This window comes from Narcine bancroftii, chromosome 1 (genome assembly GCF_036971445.1).
Source record: "Narcine bancroftii isolate sNarBan1 chromosome 1, sNarBan1.hap1, whole genome shotgun sequence".
Classification (NCBI taxonomy): Eukaryota; Metazoa; Chordata; class Chondrichthyes; order Torpediniformes; family Narcinidae; genus Narcine; species Narcine bancroftii.
In genome coordinates this window covers 199,096,961-199,123,188 of record NC_091469.1, presented here as the reverse complement: position 1 = coordinate 199,123,188, position 26,228 = coordinate 199,096,961, and the positions used below count along the sequence as shown (strand labels likewise).

The 26,228-nt window shown below is 41.6% G+C and overlaps 1 protein-coding gene and 1 non-coding gene across 5 annotated transcripts in view; both read left to right on the top strand.

The window, feature by feature from the left end:
• The window catches only part of LOC138737239 (ras-specific guanine nucleotide-releasing factor RalGPS1-like), a 647,381-nt gene that overhangs the window by 377,977 nt on the left and 243,176 nt on the right, over positions 1 to 26,228 (top strand). The window lies entirely within an intron of this gene.
• Positions 9,803 to 9,909, top strand: LOC138752095 (U6 spliceosomal RNA). The gene has a single exon (XR_011350369.1). It is a non-coding gene; the product is annotated as a U6 spliceosomal RNA (small nuclear RNA).

The following is a 26,228-nucleotide window of genomic DNA, read 5'->3' as shown; positions in this document are numbered from 1 at the left end:
CCTTTCTTGTCACAGCTGGAACACACTGAGTCTTCAGCCAGGTAACAAGATAGGGGATACTGGCTCTTGCAGCTGAAAAAACACTCCCTAACATAGGAAGTGGCAACCATTAGGGCAGAGGTAGTGGTAGTGGAAGCAGCCAGTCCTTGGAAGGGGTCAACTGGGTGAGCAAGCTCGCTGGCTTCAAGATCATTGTTCTCAAGCTTGACCTGTTCCAACAATTTGGCCAACTTGACATGGCTAGACAGGTCCTTCTTTCCCGACTCGAGCAGTTTCTGCCTCATGTACCTTGAGCGGATCCCCACAACTAGAGTGTCCCGGATCTATTCTTCCTCATGAATATGGCCGCTTCGTACTGGCACTTCTTGGCGAGTGTCCTCAGATCCAGCAGGTAGACATCGATGGTCTCTCCTGGCTGCTGGCAATGCAGAGCAAGTCGGTGTCTCATTAGGACCTCATTTTGTGACCAGGTCGCTAGCCTTCAACACCTCGACAGCAGCATCATATGTAGTACTGTCCTTGATGACTGCATACCGTTTTGTTCCTGAGTTCATTGGTGTGGAAGACATCTCTGGTCATGTTCAGGTAGGCCTGGAAGCAGTCTAGCCAGTATGTGAACTCCTCAGCCATATCAGTAGCACTTCCATCGTTAGGGAATAAGGTAATAAAATTGTAGCGTGAATAAAAGCCCTCTCAGCTGGAGGGAGAACAAACACTCTTATTAGCTTATAACTATGGGTATGGTCTCACAGTAGTCTTCAGAAGGGTTCTAGGTTTAGGTGAGAAACCAGGGTTATATGTGAGCAGGTGGGGGTGGACCCAGGAGCCGGGGCCAGCCATCAGCACAACACCCTACCAGTGAATCTCACTTCACTGCATTGTGGTAATTAGTATTTGTGAACCTCTATCAATAACTTTTTTGAGAATGAAGTGCTATGATATTGTAATGTAAAGGTGTAATTTTAGTTTTGTTAGGTGTTTATCTCACTATTATTGCCATTGCATTAAGTGATTATATGAGAATTACCATTTACGAGCAACATTAATACAAAAAACATTACTAAAGATTCTGTATAGTCACATATGAGGGGGGGGGGGGGGCGGGGAGGTGACACCATGACTTACCACACTGGGTGACTCCAACCCTCGTGACGCCACTGGTCTTCTACCACCGATATTAGCTAAAACCATGAAATTCAGCCTGAAATTGGGGTCTTGACTGTAAGGTAAAACATCATGAGATGGGAATGTGTAAGGAGTTACCCTGCCCTGTACAGGGCTGTAACAAGATGTAAATGCATCCTTGTACTTACAAGATAAGAGAGACATTGATGGATTGAGAGGCAGGAAGCTAGCAGGGAAAGGATAGCAACAGTTTTAGTCATTGGACAAGTAATGATATGATGATGTTCTAAGCACGTATCCAAGGGTATAAAAAATCACCATTTTGCTGATAACGGCAGAATGCATTCTCCGACTAACATGGTTAGTCGCAAGTGTTACAATCCGGTAATAAAGAACAAAGAACCCTGATTTTGACTCAGCCTGGTGTTTGTCTCACTCATTCATGAACAAAGCAGACCTAACACGACTTACCTGAAGGTCGCCTTTTCTACGAAACTAGATTTTAAGTGATAAAAAACCACTCACTTTGGCACAAGAGGATTTGTTGGTTCTGTAAATAAACTCCTTCAATGTTTTAAATGAATGTTGTGACTGACACAGCTAACTCCATAATCTGGTGGACAATGTGGCTTTACTCTTACTGCTTTGTGTGGATTTGTGTGAATAATGTTAACTGGATCCTGAGTATTTTAAAGTACTCATGGACTGACAGGAACTGAGTAAAATCATAAATTCATAGTCACAGGATTCTACAGCACAGAAATTTGTCCCATTTGTCTGGGTTCAGCCTATGTCCCTCGAAACCTTTCCTTTCAATGTACTTATCCAAATGTTTTTTAAATGTTACAATTGTCCCTGCCTCCACCACTTCCTCTGACAGCTTGTTCCATGTACTGACCAACCTGTGGGAAATCCTCTGTGGCTAGATCCCTTTGAAATCTTTTCCCTCTTACCTTCAATTTATGCCCGCTAGTTTTTGATTCCCCTAACCTGGGAAAAAGGCTGGGATTATTTATCCTGCCTATGCCCTTCACGATTGTATAAACCTCGGAGGTTTCTCCTTTGCGCTCTGTTCCAGGTTAGGGAACCCCTCCTTATAATTCAAGCCAACCAGACCTAGATATGTTCCCGTGAATTTTATTGCACCCTTTGCAGCTTAATGACATCTTTCCTCAAGCTGGGTGACCTAAACTGTGCACAATCCACTTCAAGTGAGGTTACACTAATGCCTTGTGCATTGGTCACATGATGTCTCTGCTCCTGTACTCAGTGCTTTGACTGATGCAACCAAGCATGCCAAATGCACCCCCCTCCCGCCCCTGACCCGACATTATACTTGATATCATCCCTTCCTATTTTAATCTCAAGAAAGGGTCCCAGCCCAAAGAGTTGAATGATTACTTCTACATCTGGATGTTGCCTTTCCTGCTGAGACCCCCCCAGCTTCTCATCATTTCCCCTCGTCCAGTGTTAGATAGACTCATGAATGCAAGAAAAATGGAGAGTTATGGCCTATGAGGGAGGCAAGAGTTAGATTAGCGTGGAGTAGGTTTATAGAGCTTGGCACAACATAGTGAGCTGAAGGGCATGTACTGTGCTGTACAGTTCTATGTTACACAACAATATCCAGTGAATCCAGTGTGTTTGAAGGTAGTGGTAACCATGTTCATTCCCAGACTCCAGTTCCAGCTGCAAACCTGCCTTGGTGGTCCAGATCCCAACCCCAGTTCTGGCCATATACTTGAACTACAGTCCAGATCCCCAGCTCTGGCTCCAGTCCAGATCTGTGTCCAGTCTCCAGATATCTGACCCCACTCTAAACCCTTATCCAAGCCATTTGTGCTCTGGAACCCTGGCTCACATTCTGGACCAATGAGACCACCCAAATTTCCAACCAATTGGATGCCAGGTTCTCATAGATTTGCTCCAGTGAGCCACCTGGGTTTTTCAGGGAAGTCAGTAGTTTAGTTTAAGAGGCAGTGTGATCCTGGGCCAAGCCTCCCCTCCCTTGCCGAGCACGGTACACAGCCACTGACACCGGTCAATCGATGTCCATCATGAGTACCTCACACAGTCACCATTCAGCTGACACCGAGTGCTCTACATGCTGATCTAGATCCTAACCCAAGCTGAACATCTTGCCTGAACTTATCCTTATGAAACACAACTGGCCAAGGGCCGTCACCCAGCTCTGACCATGGCAGAGTTTGGAGCCACATCATGAAATAGATTTGGCAGAAGCCTAACTCTCTCTCCACTTACTGTCCCAAACCTGCTCCTCACCCCTTACCTACCTCCCCTACTTCTCTGAAGAGTACTCCCACAGGAGTGGGGAGAGTTGCCAGGGCTTTGTTGACTGTGTGCCTCTGCACTCATCAGCGTGGAAGTGCTCCTGACAGCAGCAGGCTAATCCACACCAAACTCATTCAATTGCCTTTTTTCAAAGGTTAATCCAACAGGTCCCAAAGGCAGCAAGGTAAAGTCTAATGTGTTTAAACTAATAAGCTGTGGCAGAATTGTACATCAGACATACTTCACAGCATTTTAATATCTGGGGTGGGGGGGGGGGACATTGAAGAAATAATAGAATTTGAACACATAAATAATATTTAACCACCTAATTTATGATGCTGACTTTTTGAACTCTCATTTCCCAGTGACTACAACAATGTAGAATTATTACAGCACAGGAGGATACTATTCAGCCAATCAAGTACATTTCAGCTCTTAGTAGAGCTATCCATCTCATTCTCTCACTCTTTCCCCAGAAGTGCAGGTTATTTTCCCTGAAGTGCTTCTCCAACGAACTGCTCAAGGCACTGATTAACTGTGTATCCACCATCCATCCAGGCAGTGAGTTCCACATTGTAAATTCTCCACTTGATTTTTAATTTCCTTGTGCCCTCCTTGTACTTTACCCCCAATTTTAAAGCTGCGCCCCAGTCCTTAAACCGAACACAGAGGGGAAATACTTCCCCTTTTTTAACTCTCTCAACCAATCTTGTCCCTCTCCAGTCAAACCTTCTCTCATCCTTCCTTGCACTAAGAACAACACAGCTTCTCCAATGTAACTATTCCTGTGGAAACGATTTTTGGTGAATCTTTTCCACACCCACCCTAGGGCCTTCACATCCTTCCTAAGCTGGAGAGACCAGAATACTCAACTGGTGGTGGTGTAACCAAAGTCTCCTTACCAGTTTAATGTAGCCTCTCTGTTCTTGAATTTTAAGGTCAATTTCATTCAACTACTTTACCAGCCACTCTTTAATATCCTCCTTCCAAGAAATTGTAAACATGTACACTTGGCATTTGATACCCTTGTAAATCCAGTGTGGGCATGTCGTCAGAACATGTGCAACCTCAAACAAGTGCAGATGTTTGAAGAGTGACCTGGGAGTGCAAAAGATTGGTGTGCAGGTGTAGCAAGTAATCAGGAAGGTAAATGGGGTGACAGCTTTCATTGCAGGAAGGGTTGAATTTCAGAGCAGAGAATTTCTGCTGTAACTGCAGAGGGACTGGTGTGGCTGTTACCTGGACAACTGCCTGCAATTCTGATGTCCTTGCTTGAGAAAGGATATCCTGGCCTTGGAGGTGGTGCAGAAATTGTTCACCAGGATGATTCCAGAAACGAAGGGAGTTAGCTTGTGGGCAGAGATCGAGTAACTTGGGTCTTCGCTCATTGCAGTTTGGAAGAATGAGGGGGAATCTTTTAGAGACATATAAAATTTTGTGAAAGAACAGAGCAGATAGAAGCAGAGAGGTTGTTTCCATTATTCAATGTGACCAGAGCTAGGGGGCACAGCCTCAATATTCAGGGGAAGTAAATTTAAAACCAATTAGAAGGAACTGCTTTTCCTAGAGAGCAGTGAACCTGTTTCTGACTAAACACCTGTTTCTGTGCTTTATGACACCAGAATTCCTTTTGTCCTCATGCTTATGGCCTTCCTCTTACAAATTTTATAGCTCCTTTCTATTTATCTATAAGCCTCAATGCTTTTGATAGTTTACAGCTCTATCCCCCCCACCACCCTGCTCTTTCTGCCCCTCGATCATGTTCTGGGGTGGAGTCTGTGGAAGTAAGAGACTGATGTAGATTGATCAATTTTAATTAATTCCCATGTGTACATTATTGCTTTATGAAAGAATGGTTGTAAATACTTTGGGATAGTAAGGAGGGCCCAAGATATATGTTGCCTGGCAATGACACCCAAGCTAAAATTCCAGTAGCCCCAACCAAGGACAGTGAATGTGAGTTGCCTCGTGACAACAGGCTGGCTGATAAATTTCCTGCAGTCACATTTCTCTCTGGAATCATGTGACTTACAAGAAGTGTGGCAATCAAAACTGTAAAAATACCTGAGGGGAGGGGGACATGTCTGTGTGATTGGTCCACAATATAGTGCATCATAGCAAAGCTTACTGCTGAAAGGATAATGCTTGCTGCCAAAGGAAGTGATTGTTTTGAGAATGATAATGTTAGAGAATTTAAACCCATGCATTTATATGTTTAGAGAGCTCCTTGATCTCCGACGGGGGTGATGGACCTCCCGCCAAGCTTGTGTGAAATTAAAGGAGTACCCCTGGGAAATGAAAGTGTCCGAGTCCGCCATTCCTTATAGTTCGTTTGCTAAAGACCTGGACGAAGGAGGTTGAAAAGTGACCATCCTCAAGTTGTAGAATCATACAGCAAGGAAACTAGCCCTCTGGCCCATCTCATCTGAGCTGACCAAGTTGTCCACCTGAGCTTGTCCCGTTAGGCTATATTCGGCCCATATCCCTTTGAAACTTTCCTATCCATGTCTAAATGCCTTTTAAACACTGTAATTGTGACTACCTCTGGTGCTCCCTCTGACAGTTCCACCACCCTCTGTATACGAAAAGGTGCCCCATAGATACCCCTTTGCCCCCTCACTTGAAACTTATGCTCTCTAGTGTTAGATTCCACTATCCTTGGAAATCATTGTGACCATTCATTTTATCGCTGTCTCTCATGATTTCAGAAAGGCCCACCCTTCATCCACCTATGCTCCAGCAGGGAATATAAGGGTCCCATCATCTCCTTGTAACTCAAGCCCTCCACTTACAGTAACATCCTCATTAATCTTTGCTGAACCTGTCCTGCTTAATGGCATCCTTCCTACAGCTGGGTGACCAGAACTGTCCACAATACTCCAAGCATGGTCCTGGTACAGCTGTAACATAACATCCCAACTCCTGTTCTCAAGCCCTCTCGGGTGAAGGCAGGGAGGGCAAGCACCACCTTCACCATTGGACCCCAGGAACCAGGACTTAGAAGGGGGGGGGGGGAAAGACAAAATAAATTAAAACAAAAGAAAGAAAGCATTTTCTTTTGTAAGGCTGAGTGTCTCCTTCATTAAGCCCTGCTCAAAATAAGAAATCTGTGTTCAACTGCTGCGGTAGAAAATGTTGCTATCGACCAAGCACGCAAAACGCAGGTTTGCAATGTCTACAAATGCTGGCAGCCTCTGCAATTGGCTACTGTGCCACACTGGAGACTGATTGCAACAGCATTTTTTTAAATAATGCAGGAACCAGACCATGTTGAGTCTGGATTGACCACAGTGAATGGCACTTGCCCAGAGCCCAAATTTACCATGATTTCTATCCATAGATGTGTGCCTGCAGCAATTTATTGCAACTGACTTGTTTCTCCTGCATGCCAGTTTGAAAACACACACCTCCAGTTTCAATGGCAGTTTCTTTCCCACTGTTATCAGACTCTTGAATTGTCCTCTCATTAGTAAAGAATAGTGCCTTGCACTGTTTAACCGTACATTTCTTTAACACTGCACCCCACACTTTTGTCTGATGTGAGCCTATCTCCTGCCTGTTGTGCTCTGGGAAGTTTGACTTGCCTGGATAGCATGCAAAATAAAGTATTCCCACTATCTCGTTAGATGTGACAATAATTCAGTTCAATACTTCGAGAGCAATTTAAACCCACGTTGCCGGAGAGAAATCTACAAGATTGCATTGCACTCACACTCCGCATGTCTTCAGAGGATGTGTGTAAAGCTAACGTACCAAATTTTACCAGTCTCTTGACAAGCATGACATTTTCGGAATTGGTCTTAAGGAGTTCACTAGCATGTAATACAATGAATGGATGTGGGTTAGATTTGAAAAGTAGCTGTTAAGTGAAAATTCTGCCTGGTCCACAGGAAAAAGAATCTCAGGGTCGTATGTGATTTCATGTATATACTCTGACAATAAGTTCGAACTTTCTTTTGTTCTGCTTTCCACTGGAGTAACATCTACAGCTATCGGATAACTTGTACTTTTATCTATTCACTAAAAGGCATTTTATTCTGTGTCCCTGACCCACAAGGCAGTAACTTGGTGTTGCTTTGATACATTGCTCCAAAATTCCCTTGGGTAGGGAGTTCTTAGATTTACACCCCATCTCGATTCAGCAATGGCAAAGTATTTTCACCTCAGAGATGTGATACAGGGAGTAGGATTTCTGAACCCTCATCATCCTTTTTGCCATAGTCTTGGCTTTGGGAGGTACTGTCAACAAGGTACTGTAGGGAACTTTGAAGATGATGCACACTGCAGCCATAGTGTGGCAGGAAACTAGTGATTAAGGTGAAAAAATGGTTACCATTTAAGTGAATAGCTATCTGTGAATCTTTGAGCCCATTATTGTTGTCATATCAAGTACAAAATTAAATAGCCAAACAAAATTATAGATACCACGTCTTGATTAGCCAGCGTTAAGGCTGGAGAGAGGGGGTGAGTGGCAGAATAGATCAGCTCATGATTGATTGGTGGGGCAGGCGCGATGGGCTGAATAGTCTTTCTGCTCCTATGTCTTATGATCTTAAATGTACACTGTGACTTTTATTTAAAATGCGCAGCTAATTAAATCATTCAGTTGAGTAATATCAAAATGTCATTCCTGGTTTTATGATTTAAGGATCAAATATTGTTGATTAAAATGACTGGATAAGGATATGTTTTGTATTCACCCAAGAATTAGTCTCTCAGGTTGACGGGGATTGGTTTGTGCATTATTCACAGGCGAATACCTTTTGAGAATTTTCGTGCATCTGTACATTATAATTGTGTGGATGACAATAATAAACTCTCTTTGATATCAGCTGGAGAGTTCAACAACAGTGCATACTTAATCCATTTCTTATTTTGATCTCTGGATTCTACGATTTTAAATTTAGGCATACAATACGTTAACAGGCCCTTTCGGCCCAAGAGCCCGTGTCGACCAATTACACTCAATTAATCTACACCCCTGCTGCGTTTTGAAGAGTAGGAGGAAGGCAGAGCCCCTGGCGAAATCCCACGCAGACATGGGGAGGACGTACAAACTCCTTACAGACCCTGGTTCCGATCCACCTCTATAACAGTGTTGCCGTAACTGCTGCTGGAGTGAAGAGCAAATAATCCACCTCAAAGTGATCAATTGTATTGTCCTCTAAAAAACCCTGGGGGGACTGTATTTTAATTTAATTTAAATTTAGGGATACAACACAGTAATAGGCCCTTCCGGCCCATGAGCTCCTGCTGCCCAAATACACCCATGTGACCAATTAACCTACCTGTACTTTTTTGGAATGTAGAAGGAAACCAGAGCACCTGGAGGAATTAATTAGCATTTTTTCTTTGTACTGAAAGAAAAACAATCTTGTTCCATTGTTAAGCCTGAATTGTAACTTGCAGCTAAAATCTCCTTTGAGCACAAAATACCTGAGAATACCTCAAGGTGCAGAGATCAAACCAGATTAAAACAGCAAATTTTAGATGGTAAAATTATAACGCACAGGGGACCTGAAAGTGATGGAGTGAGTGTGTTACTCACTTTTTCAGGTGGTTTGCGAGTGATGAGTTTGGAAATGACGCTGCTGATGTTTGATCATTTCAGTGAGCTTTGCAAGGTAACAGGAGAGGAAGGGAACCGAGAAATCTGAAGTTTTTTTTGAAATATTGCTGTGAAAGCTGTAAACACTGTTGTTTAAAGTGGGTTAAGTTATGTGCTTTCACAGAGGTCAAATAACACCATGGTTTATTCCTGGTTTAGATGTTTCACCAAAAGATTAAACCAGGGCTCCTTGTTCAAACAGACAAATTCCCAGGAGGCCAAGTTGCACAGATAAGGCCGTCAGTGGCTCTAGTCACCTACTCTCACTTCTGGACACTGTTGATGACAAAGCTTCCAAGGGAAAAGAAAACACAGCAGTCTTATTTTCATCTCTCTCTGGAGACCATTTCCAGTTCAAAGCTTTGTGAATTTCATACATGTTCAGACAGAATAATTTAATGAAAGGAAGTAGTTGGATCTGATTTATAGAGCTAAGTTGCTGCTACATTTGGATTCAGTCCCACTCTTTGGTATGGCATACCTAGAGGACTAGTAAGGGTAAGGTGGTAAACCTGTTAATGGAAGCAGCCAGGAAAATATTGGTCCACTAATCCCTGAAGGAAGAATTTTTTTTATTTCAAGAACAAACTTTATTCACAATAAAAAAAATTATAAAGATAAACATGGTCCAAAGGGCTTTTACATTTTTAGTGTCACCTCGTTGTATGAATACTTATAATACATAAAATTATTGTACCTTCAACTAACTCCCAGGAGGGATACAACAGTGGCGCCATTAGGGTTGGTGTCACCCAGTGCGGTAACTCATGGTGTCACGTGCTCGCTTCGGCAGCACATATACTAAAATTGGAACGATACAGAGAAGATTAGCATGGCCACTGCGCAAGGATGACATGCAAATTCGTGAAGCGTTCCATATTTTTAAAAAGAAGAAACAAAAACTCATGGTGTCACTCCCCTACCCCAACCACCCACCACCCCCCCCCCCCCCCCTCCATGGACCTCCTCCTGTACCAGGCCATACAGAATCCTTAGTAATGTTTTTTAAACTAGTGTAACTTGTAAATCGTAATTCCTGAATAGCAGTGAAATAAACAACTAGCAAAATCAAAATGACACTTTTACATTGCAACAACATACATTATTAGTTACTGAGCGGAAACCTTTTTTGATTTTCCTTCTTCTTTTCCTTTAATACAACTTAATACTCAAAAAAATTAGTGATAGAGGTTCATAAATACTAATTCACACAATATTGTAGCTAAAACACCAGAAAATTTGACAAAACCAGCGACTATAAAAACACCAGCAGCAATGAAAACAGCGTGCGGTTGTAGCACGTGCAGACAAAACCATGTGATTCCAAGAATCATCCTAATTGGGTAATAATGACAGATCTGACCGGAGCGCATTAAAAGATTCAAAAAGTAAATTAGCATCATGTTTTAGTCTCATAGGTATATTGACACAGGAAAGATGGGCTTATGAAAAATATTTTTGTTGTTATACTAACTACAAGGATATTTGTATTAAAAATAATATATTTCTGCTGAAACACTACACAAAAATTTTATAGACAGATATTTTGGTGTCATCTCCCTGATGGTATCACCTGGTGCGATCTTCACCCCCCCTAGTGATGCCAGTGAGATATAGCCTTCTGTTGTTGCAGGTGTTTCCACATTGGTCATTGACACTCAAGGACTAGTAGCAGAAGAACCCTAGACTATGGCCTCTGAACCCAAGAATTTGCTCCTACCCCACAAATCCTTTATAGTGACTGCACTTGAGTTTCGAAATGTTGATGTTAATGACAGTGATCTAGGCTGCAAGAGCATGCGACTGCGGTTTGGCCCATTCACTGGTTTTCAAACTGCACCCCTAAACTCATATTCCACTTTAAGCAATCCCTATGCCATAAGTGCTCTGTGATTCATAAGGGATTGCTTAAGTTGGTATGTGAGTGGGAAGAAAAAGTTTGGAAACCACTGTTTTAATCGTACCTATTGACTCGTTATGTGCACCGTTTCGTAACTCCAAAGGAAATGAGCCAGTGACAATTTTTCTCAAACAAAATTTTTCAGTAACAATTGGGTCTAGAGCAGTGATTCTTAACCTTCCCTTGCTTAAGGTGGAATGTAAGTTTAGGGGAGCAGTTTGAAAACCACTGGGCTAATCTCTTTGGTGACTTTCCTTCTGTCCCACTTCTGAGGAGGCCTTTGTGTTATTTACTGCTTGGAAGGTGCAGGAAGGTCAACACCCATGATTTCCACCATCCAAGAAGCACCCAATAATTTTTAGAGGTGGAAGAGCCCTTTCAGTCCAGTGCTGTTTTTGTGTGATTTACCTGTTTTAAAGGGTTAAATTGACAATTTTTTTTGTTTTAAAATTTTATTCATAAATGACAGTGACATTCAGACACATTTAAAAATCCCTGCCAGTGTCAACAATTGATGTCACCGCTGTATTTTAATCAAAATTGTACAAAGAGCAAATATGTCCAACATCTGTTTTGGTCACCGTATACATTTATTCTTCCTGCCTGCTGACAATGCTGATCAGTTGTTGCTGTCTGTGAGAGTCTGCTGTGCAATACTTTCCGGTCACATTACCTAGATTACACTGCTGCAAACAACTTTGGAATAACCCGCAAGGTGTCATGTGTAAAAATAAAAAATCTTCCTTTTTCACATCATGCTCCTGTAGCGTGGATTGTGGAGGATCATATCATCTCTCCATCTGGAATCTGGTTGAAGTGTAGATTGTGGAGGGTCATGTAGCCTCAGGCGGGCACAAGAGGGCAGACTGCAATGGGCCCGTCCCAGACCCTGAGCCATGGTCAATGCCAGAAACCAGGTTCATTTGATATACTTGTTAGTTGTAATTAATTTACTGTTTAGTGAGCTGTGCCTGTGAGTGGATGGGCATTGTGTATTTAACCTTTGCATTCCCAGTCAGGAGTAGAGAATGTTTAGCAGCAATTTATTTGCACTGGATTTGTAGTTATTTATATATTATTCTGGGTTAGTCTGTCAGTGTGTGCCCTTTTGTGAGTTCCCCTGTGGGTAAATAAAGACCACTGTTTGTTGATAACACGTGTCCAGCCTTGATTCTCTTTGAACCCATCAAACCTATTCTGAACATAGCAGATCCCCACAACAGATGGTTGATGCAGACCAGATAGTTATTCCACTGCATGAAGCATCTAACAGTGGAATCCCTTTCAAAGAAATAGATTTTTGCATACCAGGGCAATTAAGAGTTGTGTGGAAAAGGCAGGGTAGGTGGAGCTGAGTCCATGGCCAGATCAGCCGCGATCTTATTGAATGGAGGAGCAGGCTTGACAGGCCAGATGGACTCCTGCTCCTGTTTCTACATGTTCAATCAGGACTTCACAGGAGGAGGATTCAGAAATGAGCCGATCCTGGACTCTAGTCTTCTGTGCACCTTTGGAGGTGTTCCTATTTTTTGAAACGTTTGCCACTTTTTGAATATCATGTTATGGTAGGGGTCTGTGCCTGCGTTAGGAATGTGAAAATGAAGTTGAGTGCAATGCCATAAGCAATGCTCAAAGAAGTTAAACAGGAACACACTTTTCCTCTTTCAGAACACACATGTAACAACTTTTTGACACCCAATCCCTTGCAACAGTAACTGGTTATAATGCTCTTATTGTTGTTACTGTTTGATCCCCCTGCAACCCCCCTCCCCCCTCCCAGCCACCCATCACTGTCCTGAAATTAAGAGACATTTTTCCCGCAAAGTTTCTTCACCAAGCCACCGTGTTGTGAGCAACAACTTCTTGTGAAGTCTTCCTGGGATCATTTCTGCGGAGAGAATAGTGGCCTCCCTGACCTCTGCATTTATTCTCATCTCTTCACAGATAGGCTGAAAGGTAATGGAATGCTAACTTGGGTCAGCATGGATGAGTTGAGCTGAAGGGCCAGTACTGTGCTGTACCTCTGTATTTTTTTTTAAATTTTTTATTTTTCACACCATAAATCACATTAACCATGGTACACACTTTTTCCTTTTCACACATATTTCTTTTTTTCTTTGGCTTGGCTTCGCGGACGAAGATTTATGGAGGGGGTAAAAAGTCCACGTCAGCTGCAGGCTCGTTTGTGGCTGACAAGTCCGATGCGGGACAGGCAGACACGATTGCAGCGGTTGCAGGGGAAAATTGGTTGGTTGGGGTTGGGTGTTGGGTTTTTCCTCCTTTGCCTTTTGTCAGTGAGGTAGGCTCTGCGGTCTTCTTCAAAGGAGGTTGCTGCCCGCCAAACTGTGAGGCGCCAAGATGCACGGTTTGAGGCGATATCAGCCCACTGGCGGTGGTCAATGTGGCAGGCACCAAGAGATTTCTTTAGGCAGTCCTTGTACCTTTTCTTTGGTGCACCTCTGTCACGGTGGCCAGTGGAGAGCTCGCCATATAACACGATCTTGGGAAGGCGATGGTCCTCCATTCTGGAGACGTGACCCATCCAGCGCAGCTGGATCTTCAGCAGCGTGGACTCGATGCTTTTTCCTTTTCACACATATACAGTGCCATTTTCTCCCCCCCACCCCCCACCTCCCTCCTCCCATCCCACCCTCCCTACCTCCCCCCTCCCGTCCATTTAAGGTATAAAATCTAGGATACATTAAACCAGTCAGACAATGTTGTCATTCAATAAAAATACACCAGAAATTCTACTGAGTCCATTCTTTTAATTTCCTTTTCCTTCCGTTAACTTAGGTAGTGAATGTCCCCGGTAGGTTTTCTCTATTGTGTTTCATGTAAGGCTCCCATATTTGTTCAAATATTTCAATATTATTTCTTAAACTATATGTTATTTTTTCTAATGGAATACATTTATTCATTTCTATATACCATTGTTGTATTTTCAAATTATCTTCCAATTTCCAGGTTGACATAATACATTTTTTTGCTACGGCTAGGGCTATCTTAACAAATCTTTTTTGTGCATCCTCCAAATCAATTCCAAATTCTTTGTTTTTTATGTTACTTAGGAGGAAGATCTCTGGATTCTTTGGTATATTGTTTTCTGTTATTTTATTTAATATCTGATTTAGATCTTCCCAAAATTTTTTTACTTTCTCACATGTCCAGATTGCATGAAATGTTGTTCCCATTTCTTTTTTACATCGAAAAGATCTATCAGATACTGTTGGGTCCCATTTATTTAACTTTTGAGGTGTAATGTATAGCCTGTGTATCCAGTTATATTGTATCATACGTAACCTCGTATTTATTGTATTTCTCATCGTTCCGGAGCATAACTTCTCCCATGTTTCCTTTTTTATCTTTATATTTAAATCTTGTTCCCATTTTTGTTTAGTTTTACCATTTGTTTCCTCATTCTCCTTTTCTTGCAGTTTAATATACATATTTGTTATAAATCTTTTGATTATCATTGTATCTGTAATCACATATTCAAGGTTACTTCCCTCTGGCAAACTCAAACTGCTTCCTAATTTATCCTTCAAGTAGGATCTCAATTGGTAATATGCTAGCGCTGTATCTTGAGTTATATTGTACTTATCTTTCATTTGTTCAAAGGATAAGAATCTATTTCCTGAAAAACAATTTTCTATTCTTTGAATCCCTTTTTTTTCCCATTCTCTAAAGGAAAGATTATCTATTGTAAAAGGGAGTAACTTGTTTTGCATCAATATTAGTTTTGGTAATTGATAATTTGTTTTATTTCTTTCTACTTGAATCTTCTTCCAAATATTGAGGAGATGATGTAATACTGGAGAACTTCTATGTTGTACCAATTTTTCATCCCATTTATACAATATGTGTTCAGGTATCTTTTCCCCTATTTTATCTAATTCTAATCTCGTCCAATCTGGCTTTTCCCTTGTTTGATAAAAATCTGATAGGTATCTTAATTGTGCGGCTCTATAATAATTTTTAAAGTTTGGCAGTTGTAAGCCTCCTTGTTTATACAATTCTGTTAATTTATCTAGTGCTATCCTCGGTTTCCCCCCTCTCCATAAAAATTTCCTTATTATTTTTTTTAACTCCTTGAAGAATTTCTCTGTCAGTTGTATTGGCAATGCCTGAAATAGGTATAATATCCTTGGAAAAATGTTCATTTTAATACAGTTTATCCTTCCTATTAGTGTTAGTGGTAAATCTTTCCAATGCTCTAAATCGTCCTGTAATTTTTTCATTAGTGGATAATAATTGAGTTTATATAGTTGGCCGAGATTTTTGTTTATTTGTACACCTAGGTATCTTATTGCTTGCATTTGCCATCTAAATGGTGATTCCTTCTTAAATTTTGAGAAATCCGCATTATTCATAGGCATTGCTTCACTTTTATTTACGTTTATCTTGTAACCCGACACTTCTCCATATTCCTTCAATTTCTTATATAATTCTTTTATTGATAGTTCTGGTTCTGTTAAGTACACTATAACATCATCCGCAAATAAACTGATTTTATATTCCTTGTCTTTTATTTTTATTCCTTTTATATTATTTTCTGTTCTTATCAATTCTGCTAGTGGTTCTATAGCTAACGCAAACAATAAAGGTGATAGTGAGCATCCCTGCCGTGTTGACCTGCTTAAGTTAAATTGCTTTGATACATGTCCATTTACTGTCACTTTCGCTAACGGTCCCTTATATAATGCTTTAATCCAATTAATATACATCTCCGGTAAACTGAATTTTTGCAATACTTTGAACAAATAATTCCATTCTACTCTGTCAAAGGCCTTCTCTGCGTCTAAAGCAACTGCTACTGTAGGTGCTTTATTCCCTTCTACTGCATGAATTAAGTTAATAAATTTACAAATATTGTCTGTTGTGCGTCTTTTTTTGATAAATCCAGTTTGGTCTAAATTTACCATTTTCGGTACATACTCTGCTAATCTGTTTGCTAATAGTTTAGCTATTATCTTATAATCTGTGTTAAGTAAAGATATTGGTCTATATGACGCTGGTGTGAGTCGATCTTTCCCTTGCTTTAGTATTACTGTAATTATTGCTGTTTTACATGAATCTGGTAAGCTTTGTGTTTTATCAATCTAGTTGATTACTTCCAGGAGGGGCGGAATTAATAAGTCTTTAAATGTTTTGTAGAATTCTATTGGGAATCCATCCTCTCCTGGTGTCTTATTATTTGGTAATTTTTTTATTATCTCTTGTATTTCTACTATTCCAAATGGCTCTGTTAATTTATTTTGTTCCTCTGTTTGTAGTTTTGGTAGTTCAATTTTAGTCAGAAATTCATCTATTTTCCATTCTTTCCCTTCGTTTTCAGTTCGGTATAATTGTTCATAGAATTCTCTAAAGTTTTCCTTAATTTCTTTTGGATTATATGTAATTTGTTTGTCTTTTTTCCTTGATGCCAATACCATTTTCTTAGCTTGTTCTGTCTTAAGCTGCCATGCTAGGATTTTGTGTGTTTTTTCACCTAGTTCATAATATTTCTGTTTTGTCTTCATTATATTCTTCTCCACCTTATATGTTTGTAGTGTTTCATATTTTATTTTTTTACCCGCCAATTCTCTTCTTTTAGTTGTATCTTCCTTCATTGCTAATTCTTTTTCTATATTTACTATTTCCCTTTCCAACTGCTCTGTTTCCTGATTATAGTCCTTCTTCATCTTGGTTACATAACTTATTATTTGCCCTCTAATGAATGCTTTCATTGCATCCCATAGTATAAACTTATCTTCCACTGATTCCGTATTTATTTCAAAATACATTTTTATTTGTTTTTCAATAAATTCTCTAAAATCCTGCCTTTTAAGTTACATGGGGGTTAATCTCCATCTATACATTCTTGCAGGGATGTCCTCTAACTTTACTGTCAATATTAAGGGTGAATGGTCCGATAGTATTCTAGCTTTATATTCTGTTTTTCTTACTCTATCTTGCATACGAGCTGATAACAAAAATAGGTCTATTCTTGAGTATGTTTTATGTCTAGCCGAGTAATATGAATATTCCTTTTCCTTTGAGTGATGTTTCCTCCATATATCCAACAGTTGCATTTCTTCCATCGATTTAATTATAAATTTGGTTACTTTGTTCTTTCTGTTAATTTTTTTCCCAGTTTTGTCCATATTTGAATCCAAATTCAGGTTGAAATCCCCTCCTATTAATATGTTCCCTTGCATAACTGCTACCTTCAAAAAGATATCTTGCATAAACTTTTGATCTTCTTCGTTAGGTGAATATACATTGAGTAGATTCCAAAACTCCGAATATATCTGACATTTTATCATTACGTATCTCCCTGCTGGATCTATTATTTCCTCTTCTATTTTAAATGGCACATTTTTACTAATTAATATAGCTACTCCTCTTGCTTTTGAATTATACGATGCTGCTGTTACGTGTCCTACCCAATCTCTCTTTAATTTCTTGTGCTCCAATTCAGTTAAATGTGTTTCTTGCACAAATGCTATATCAATTTTTTCTTTTTTCAGTAAATTTAGCAATTTCTTCCTTTTAATTTGGTTATGTATTCCATTAATATTTAAAGTCATATAGTTCAACGTAGCCATTTTATACTTTGTTTATCTTCCCTTTCCGTTTCTCCATCATTACCTTTCCTTCTTATCCATTTCTGTTTTCTTGTTTTGAACCTTTTATAAGACAACATTCCTAAAACATCAAACATTTTCCTTATTCTCCTATTTAAAACTTCTTTAGCCCCAATCTCCCCTTCCCCTCCTGAGTTGTCCTTTATCCCTTGTCGGACAACCACATCTCCCCTCTCCATTTGGATTTGCGAATTCACTCGCAAGCGTCAGCTGATTTTGCAGTGACCGCAACTCCTCCCCACCCAGCCCCCCCCAGAAAAGATTTCACTTTTCATATGTAACAAAGGTCACTCTTTTAGTTCCCTCCTTATTCCCTCTATTCCATTTCATTCCCTTATTAATTCTTGTCTATACTATCTATATTTTCCTCTAAATACGGATACATTCATGTATGCACATTATACATATACACACATATACCTCTTTACCCACATACATATAAATCGTGGTCATTTTTACTCTTATTACATATCTTTATCTCTCTGGTTGTTTTGTAGTTGTTCTGCAAATTTCCTTGCTTCCTCTGGATCCGAGAATAGTTTTTTTTCCATAAGATCGTTTTCGATGTATTGAACTCCTTTCTCTTCTTCAGGAGTTCAAAAACTTATGTGTCTTTTTAGTTCGCAGTCTTTTGTACTCTCGTTACACGTCTTTATCCCTCAGTCTATTTTGTAATTGTTCTGCAAATTTTCGTGCTTCCTCTGGATCCGAGAATAGTCTGTTTTGTTGTCCTGGAATAAATATTTTCAATACCGCTGGATGCTTTAGTATAAATTTATACCCTTTCTTCCATAAAATCGCCTTTGCTGTATTGAACTCCTTTCTCTTCTTCAGGAGTTCAAAACTTATATCTGGATAAAAGAAGATTTTTTGCCCTTTGTACTCCAGTGGCTTGTTGTCCTCTCATACTTTTTCCATTGTCTTCTCTAGTACCTTTTCTCTTGTAGTATATCTTAGGAATTTTACTAAAATAGATCTTGGCTTTTGTTGTGGTTGTGGTTTAAAGGCCACTGCTCTATGTGCCCTTTCTATTTCCATTTCTTGCTGTAGTTCTGGACATCCTAGGATCCTGGGGATCCAATCTTTTATAAACTCTCTCATATTCTTGCCTTTTTCATCTTCCTTAAGGCCCACTATCTTTATGTTATTTCTTCTGTTATAATTTTCCATTATATCTATTTTCTGAGCTAACAGTTCTTGTGTCTCTATAACTTTTTTATTAGATTCCTCTAATTTCTTTTTTAAGTCCTCTACCTCCATTTCTACTGCTGCTTCCCGCTCTTCCATCTTGTCCATTCTCTTTCCCATTTCTGTTAAGGTCATATCTATTTTATTCATTTTCTCTTCTGTGTTGTTTATTCTTTTTCTTAAATCCTTAAATTCTTGCGCTTGCCATTCTTTAAATGACTCCATGTATCCTTTAATAAGAGAAAGTATATCCTTTATCTTGCCTTTCCCTTCTTCTTCTATTTCACTGTACTCTTCCTCTTCTTCTTCCTCTGGGTTGGCCATCTGTTGTTTCTTTGTTGCCCTTTTCTTCTCTTCTTTCTTGTTTCCATTGTCTTCTGTGGTCTCTTCTTGCTGCAGGTGTTCTGCAGCTGTTGTTGCCGGCTGTGGAGATCGACTCCCCAGCTGGTCCCCCCTCCCGTCGGTGTGTTTTTTTTCATGCGCACCGCGCACTTTTACTCGGCTCAGCGAGCCATTTTTGTAGTCCACTTTCTACCGACCTGAGGGAGCGGGTTTCTCTCTCCACCGCGGGCCTCTTCGAACAGGTAAGGCCTTCACCTTTTTCCTCCTTTGTCTTCTCTTCCTCTCTTCTTACCGTTGCTTTCGATTTTTCTTTTTTTGTCGCCATCTTCTTTCCACCTTTATACTCACTTTTCTGTAACTTTTATTTCTGTGCCTTTGTGTTTTCCTTTGTTTTTCCCGACTTTTCTGGAGAGGGCTGGAGTTCACCGTCCGGCCACTACTCCATCACGTGACTCCCCCTGTACCTCTGTATGACGTTGTTACAGATATAACCCTACAGCACTGAAATTGGCCTATCTAGTCTGCACCAAATGATGATTCTGCCTAATCCTCCTGACCTGCACCCAGAGGAGATCCCTCCATGCCCCTCCCAACCATGCCCCTATCCAAATTTTCTTAAATGCCAAAGTCAAGACTGCATTCACCACCTTTGCCAGCAGCTCATTTCTTGCTCTTGTCACTCTCTATGTGAAGAGGTTTCCCCTAATGTTGCCTTTAAATGTTTCACCCTTCACCCTTGTACCATGTCCTCTGATTCTTGTCTCTCAGTGGAAAAAGCATTGACCCTATCTATACCCTTCATATTTTGTATCCCTCTATCAAACCCCCATCATTTTTCTGCAGTCCAGGGAATAAAATCATAACCTGTTTAACTTTTCCCTTTAATCTTACTTTGAAGAATGGCTCAGGCCCCAAACCTTGGTTATATATCCTCACCGCTTATGGATGCCACAAGACCTGCATATTTGTATCTTAATATGTTCTCAACCTTTGTCTGTAATTCAGTTCCTCAGATTTCAACAATAATCTAGTAAATATCCTCTGCATTCTTTCAATCTTACTGATATCTGTTCTGTTGTTAGATGTGAAACAGTAAAGCAGCAGAATTGTATCTTTTGGAGGGGATGTGTTGATTTAAATATGAGCTAGTCAATCCTCTTTGGAAAATGGGGCACCCCACATGAGGGGTTCTTTTGGAATCTCCTGGTTCCTTTACATTGACAGGGTTGCTTTAAGCAGCTGAGCTAGTGGCAATTTTTCAAAACTGACTTGAATTCCACTCTTATGAGATTTAGAATGTATAAAACTTATCCAAAAGGTGGTTTCCATCTGTCTGACATTCTCAGCATTCATGATATTTATAATGGACAAAAGCAGCCAAATAGGCCTTTGTTTTTTCTCCTCCTTTTGGCCGGGAGTTGGGGAAATATTGCTGTGGTTTCCATTTATTTGCCTATATCACAGTAGGCCAGCCAATGAACTCCAAGTGAATTGCAGGAGTTTAATTGTGACTGAAATAAGGCTGAAGTTGCCATCAGTTTGCGATGAAATCCAATTCTGTGCAGTGTGTGACTGGGTCAACGTTGATTGAAAGCAAATCAAGCTGTTCCATGACTGATCAAACTTGGCAGCATACATTTTGAAGGAGTTCCCCTTCACAATTCAGTGCTTTCCACAACATCAGCACATCACCAATTCCCAGGATGTCTGACTTCAATGCACAAATCTAAGGAAAATGACATCATTTTTTTTACACGCAGGGTGGTAGGTCTATGGAACGAGTGACTGGAGGAGGTGGTTGAGGCTAATACTATCACAATGTTTCAGAAACATTTGGGCGGGTACATGGTTTGAATGGGCTTGGAGGGATCTGGGCCAAATACAGGCAAGTGGGAATAGTGTGGGTGGGACATTTTTGTCGGCGTGGGAAAGTTGGGCTCAATTAGTAAGGGCATAAAAGATTATGAAGAGAAGTTGACAGAAAGAATACTGCCATACCGTGACCTGTGTCCTGGTTACATTCTGGACATTTGGACACAAGTTGATCATTCTAGGTGAAATATACTCAACCGAGCTCCCAACCCCCAAATGCAGATCGATATCCCATCATACTAGCCACGGACTTTCTCCTGGCTCCTTGTCGCCCGCCCATCCAAGCTCCCACTGCCCCGACTGTGGATCTTCGCCCCGACTGCCCACCCACTGGAGGTCCCGATACCACAACTATGGTTGCTTGCCTCAGTCACATCGAACACCAGAGTTTCGAATGCCCCAGCCACAGACTCTCTCCTAGGCCCCTTGACTTAATTTATGACATAAATTTAAAAAATTTTTGTTAAGCATTTATAGTGACATCAGATGTATTTGCGATTGGACATTAATCAATCAGGCTTAAGTCGCGGCATGGCTGTACATCAGCCATTATTCAAATGGACGAGCAGACTCTGTGGGCGTTATGGACTAATTCTGCACCTTTCTCTCATGGATGTATGGCCTGTTTCCATGCTGCATGACTCTGATTCTATGAAAGCTCTGTTGGGATGCACTTACTACATATGGATAGAGTCATACAGCATAGAAATAGGCCCTTCAACTCAACCTCTCTGTGTTGAACCATCAAGCCCCAATCTGTTATGGATTTGTCCCAGCAAAAAAATTGATTAGTTGGTGAGGTGATTGGTGCAGGTGTGATCAGGTGACCCATTTTAAACAGCCAGTCAGTTTTTAAAAGTTGTTTGGAGCAAGCAGTCAGGTGATTGGTGAAAGTGTGATCGGGTGACCTGTTGTTCAATTGGAGCACCACCATAAAAGTGAGGAACTGTGTAGCAGAGTGGTCATTGAGGGAATGGTGTGAGGCAGAGTGGTAAAGCTTGGCTCAACAGACTTAGGGCGAGATCAGGCCAGAGGCGAGGGTTTATAGTGTGGGTGAGTATATTGTTCAACACTTATTAGTGTAAATAGATTAGGTATATGACTGTGTCGCATGTTAGATGTGGAGTCACTGGGAGACTCTGAGCTTCCTCGATGCCCACATCTGCTCCAGGTGAACTGACGTGCAGCTCCTAAGAGACCGTATTAAGGAACTGGAGTTGCTGCTTGATGCCCTATGGCTCATTAAGGAGAGTGAGGAAGTTATAGATTGAACCCACAGGGAGTATGTAAGCCCAATAAAGGTGAATAGCCATGTTGGTACCAATGACATAGGCAAGATATGTCAGGAGGTCCTGAAGAGGGAATACAGGTTATTGGGGAGGAATCTGAAAAGCAGGACCTCCAGGGTGATAATCTCAGGATTACTGCCTGTGCCACGTGCTAGTGAGGGGAAAAATAGCGAGATCAGGCAGATAAATGAGAAACTGGTGCACGGGGCAGGGCTTCAGATTCTTGGATCACAGGGATCTCTTTTGGGGAAGGTACAAAAGGATAGTTTACACCTGAACCCAAAGGGGACCAATATCCTGGCTGGCAGTTTAATGTAGTTGTTCTGGAGGGTTTAAACTAATTTGGCAGGGGGGTGGGAACCAGAGTGCTAAGACTGAAGAATGGGGGAACAGCAGTAATGTGAAGATCAAAAGGGCATCAATCATCCCAGTGTCCAAGAAGAGCAGAGTGAGCTACCTTAATGACTACCACCCAGTAGCACTAACTTCTACTGTGATGAAATGCTTTGAGAGGCTGGTCATGGCCAGATTTAACATGTACCTAAACAAAGATCTAGACCACACATGTCAAACTCTGGCCCGCAGGCCAAATTTGGCCTGCGATATAATTATATTTGGCCCGCAAGACCATTTCAAAAATGTATTAGAGGTGGCCCGCCCTGCAGCGAGAGCCGATGCTGTTTTTTGGTAATGTCACCCCCACCATCCTCCCCCTTCATTGCACATCCTTCCCCATTGTAACACGAGAAATTGTAACACGAGAAGTCTGTCGATGTCATCAGCCGGCAAGCCAGTTGGAAGGCTCTCCGCACAACCAGTCACTTCTCCCACCTGTCGAGCAGTGCGGTGGATGGGCGAGTGCCTGTGATTTCCTGTCGGCACGACGGACATGGCAGGTTGCGCACGGCCCCCAGGCAGCGCGAGCCCCGCGCGACTGGCACCGTCGGCCCTTCCACAGCTCGAGCGCACTTCTCCCGGTCGCCACGGCCTTCAGCGCTTGCACCCGCGCGGACCCCAGGGACGGCTGGTTCGGCCCTGCACGTGAAGAGAGAGATGGTGGCTGTCCGCAAAGGCTGATCGGCAGCGCGCTTGGCCTGAGTGGGTGGATAAGCAGGGGTGGGCAGAGGGTGTAGTTGAGGAGTAATGGGCAGGGGAAGTTATGGTGGTGCGAGGGGCAGTTAGAGGGAGGGATGAGTAGAAAGAGGGGTGGATAGGGAAGAGATAAAAGGGGAGGGGCAGGGTGAGTAAGGGAGGGGTGATTAGAGGGTGAGAGACGGGTAGAGGAAGGAACAGGTTGAGGGGAGAGGCAGTAGAGGGGCGTGTATAGGATGGGGTGGGTAGAGGCAGAGCGAGTGGAGTGAGGGGTGAGTAGAGGTTAGGTAAAGGACTGGTCAGGTAGAGGGTTGGTGGGTCGAGGGTGAATAGAGGCCTAGAGCCTGAGGAGTGAGCAGGAAATGCTGAGTCCTGATACAGGCCAAAATGGACACAGCCTGTGAATGCTGACTACATCTCCACAGGGACCAAATATGTTTCCCTCAGGTCAAGCAAAGGGTGAACTTGAGCTACCTACTCCTGTCCTGTAACATTATCCTCCTAAAGTTATATCCTAAAGTTTAACATTACATATGTTGAAAGAAGAGAAAACATGCAGATGTTGAAAATTTTCAATAAATATTTAGTTCGGCCCTCGACTTAGTCCAAGTTTTTAATTTTGGCCCTCCGTGAATTTGAGTTTGACACCCCTGATCTAGACCCACTACAGTTCACCTATAATCAAAGTCGTTCCACAGCAGATACTGGATCACCTCGATAACAGCAATTCATACATATGGCAGCTCTTCATTGGTTACAGCTTGACCTTCAACACCATTATTCCCTCAGTGCTGGTCAGAAAGCTACAAACTCTGGGCCTCTACAACCCCCTCTGCAACTGGTTCCTTGATTTTCTTATTAGAAGACCACAGTCAGTGCGAATTGGATGCGTGCTTAGCCCACTGCCCTACTCATTATACACCCATGACTATGTGGCCAGAAACAATTCCAATGCCATCTACAAGTTTGCCAATGACATCACAGTTGTCGGCAGAATCACAAAGGACAATGAAGAAGCATTCAACGTCAGCAAAACCAAGGAGATGAATGTGGATTTCAGGAGGAAGTCAGGCGAACATGACCCAGTCCTCATTGAGGATTCAGTAATGGAGAGGGTCAAGAACTTCAAATTCCTGGGCATCAACATCTCCAAGGATCTGTCATGGAGTCTCCATATCGAAGCAATCACAAAGAAGGCACTCCAGTGGCTATACTTAGTGAGGTGTCTGAGGAGATTCAGTACGTCACCAAAGACTCCTGTAAGCTTCTACAGATGTACCATGGAGAGCGTTCTGGCTGGTCGCACCACTGCCTGGTATGGAGGCGCCAACTCTCAGAACAAGAAAAAACTCCAGAGGGTTGTTCACCCGGCCTGCAACTCACAGGTACCAGACTTCACTCCATCGAGGACATCTGCATGAGGTGGTGTCTTAAAAAAAAAGCAGCCTCTATCCTCAAAGACCCCCAGCACCTAGGCCATGCCCTCTTCATTCTACTACCATCAGGAAAAAGATACTGGAGCCTAAAGACGAGCACTCAGCGGCACAAGGACAGCTTCTTCCCTGCCGCCATCAGATTCCTGAATAATCAATGAACCAAAGACACTGCCTTACATTTCATGCACTATTATTTTTAATTTTTATAAGATGGTTATAATATGAATGTTTGCATTACAATGCTGCCACAAAACACTGAATTTCATGACTTGTTCATGATAAGAAATTCTGATCCTGGGCAAGGATGACAGGCAGGTGACAAGACAAAATAATAGCTGGTGGAATAACAGAGACACAGTACATTCAAAAACTGGTCGAAAGATATTATACAGCATTAAAAACAAGGTGGATGATCTTGCTGTTCAGCTACAGATTACAGGTATGATGTTGTGGCCATTACTGGGTTGTGTCTAAAGGATGGGAGCTGAATGTCCAAGGATACATGATGTATTGCAAGGATGTGTAGGGAGGAGGAGGGTACAGCATGGTTCTGCTGGTAAGCAGCAATATAAAACATTGGTAAGAGGGAAAATAGGATCAGAAGAGGCAGAGTCCTTATGGGTTGAATTAAGGAATGGTAAAGATAAAAGGATACTAATGGCAGTTACTGCAGCCAGGTTGTGGATTACAAAATAGATATGTCAGAACGACAGCTTTACGATGATCATGGGGGATTTGAACATGAAAGTAGATTTGGAAAGTCAGGTTGGTACGGGATCTCAGGAGAGAGAGATTGTGAAATACTTATGGCATGGCCATGGTTGATGAGCCCACCAGGGGATCGGCTGTTCTGGATTGACTGAGTTCACTTTGAAATTTGTAAAGAAGAGGCTAAAATCTGACCTGTCGGTATTTCAGTGGAGTAAAGAAAATTATAGTCGCATAAGAAAGGAACTGGTTAAAGTCGATTGGAGGAACAGATTAATGGGGAAGGCAGCAGATCAGCAATGGCTAGAGTTTTTGAGAGAAATGAGGAAAGTACAGGACAGGGACAGACCAAAAAGAAATAAAATTGTGAATGGAAAAATGAGGCAAGTGTGAGTAACGAGGGAAGTTAACACCAAAGTGAAAGTAAAAGACAAGGAAGAAAAAAATAAGTGGCTAGATAGAGGACTGGGAAACTTTAAAAACTTGGAGATGTCAACTCAGAAGGTGATGAGGAAGGAAAAGATGAATTATGAAATGAAGTTAGTAAACATTATCAAAGAGGGTACTAAAAGCTTTAAATGTAAAAGAGTGACTAAAGTAGTCACAGGACCAATAGAAAATGATGCTGGAGAAATTGTAATGGGAGACAAGGAGATGGCAGTGGAACTGAATCAACACTTTGGATCAATCTTCACTGTGGAAGACATTAGTAGCATTCCGGACACTCATGGTTCTCTTGGAAGGTCA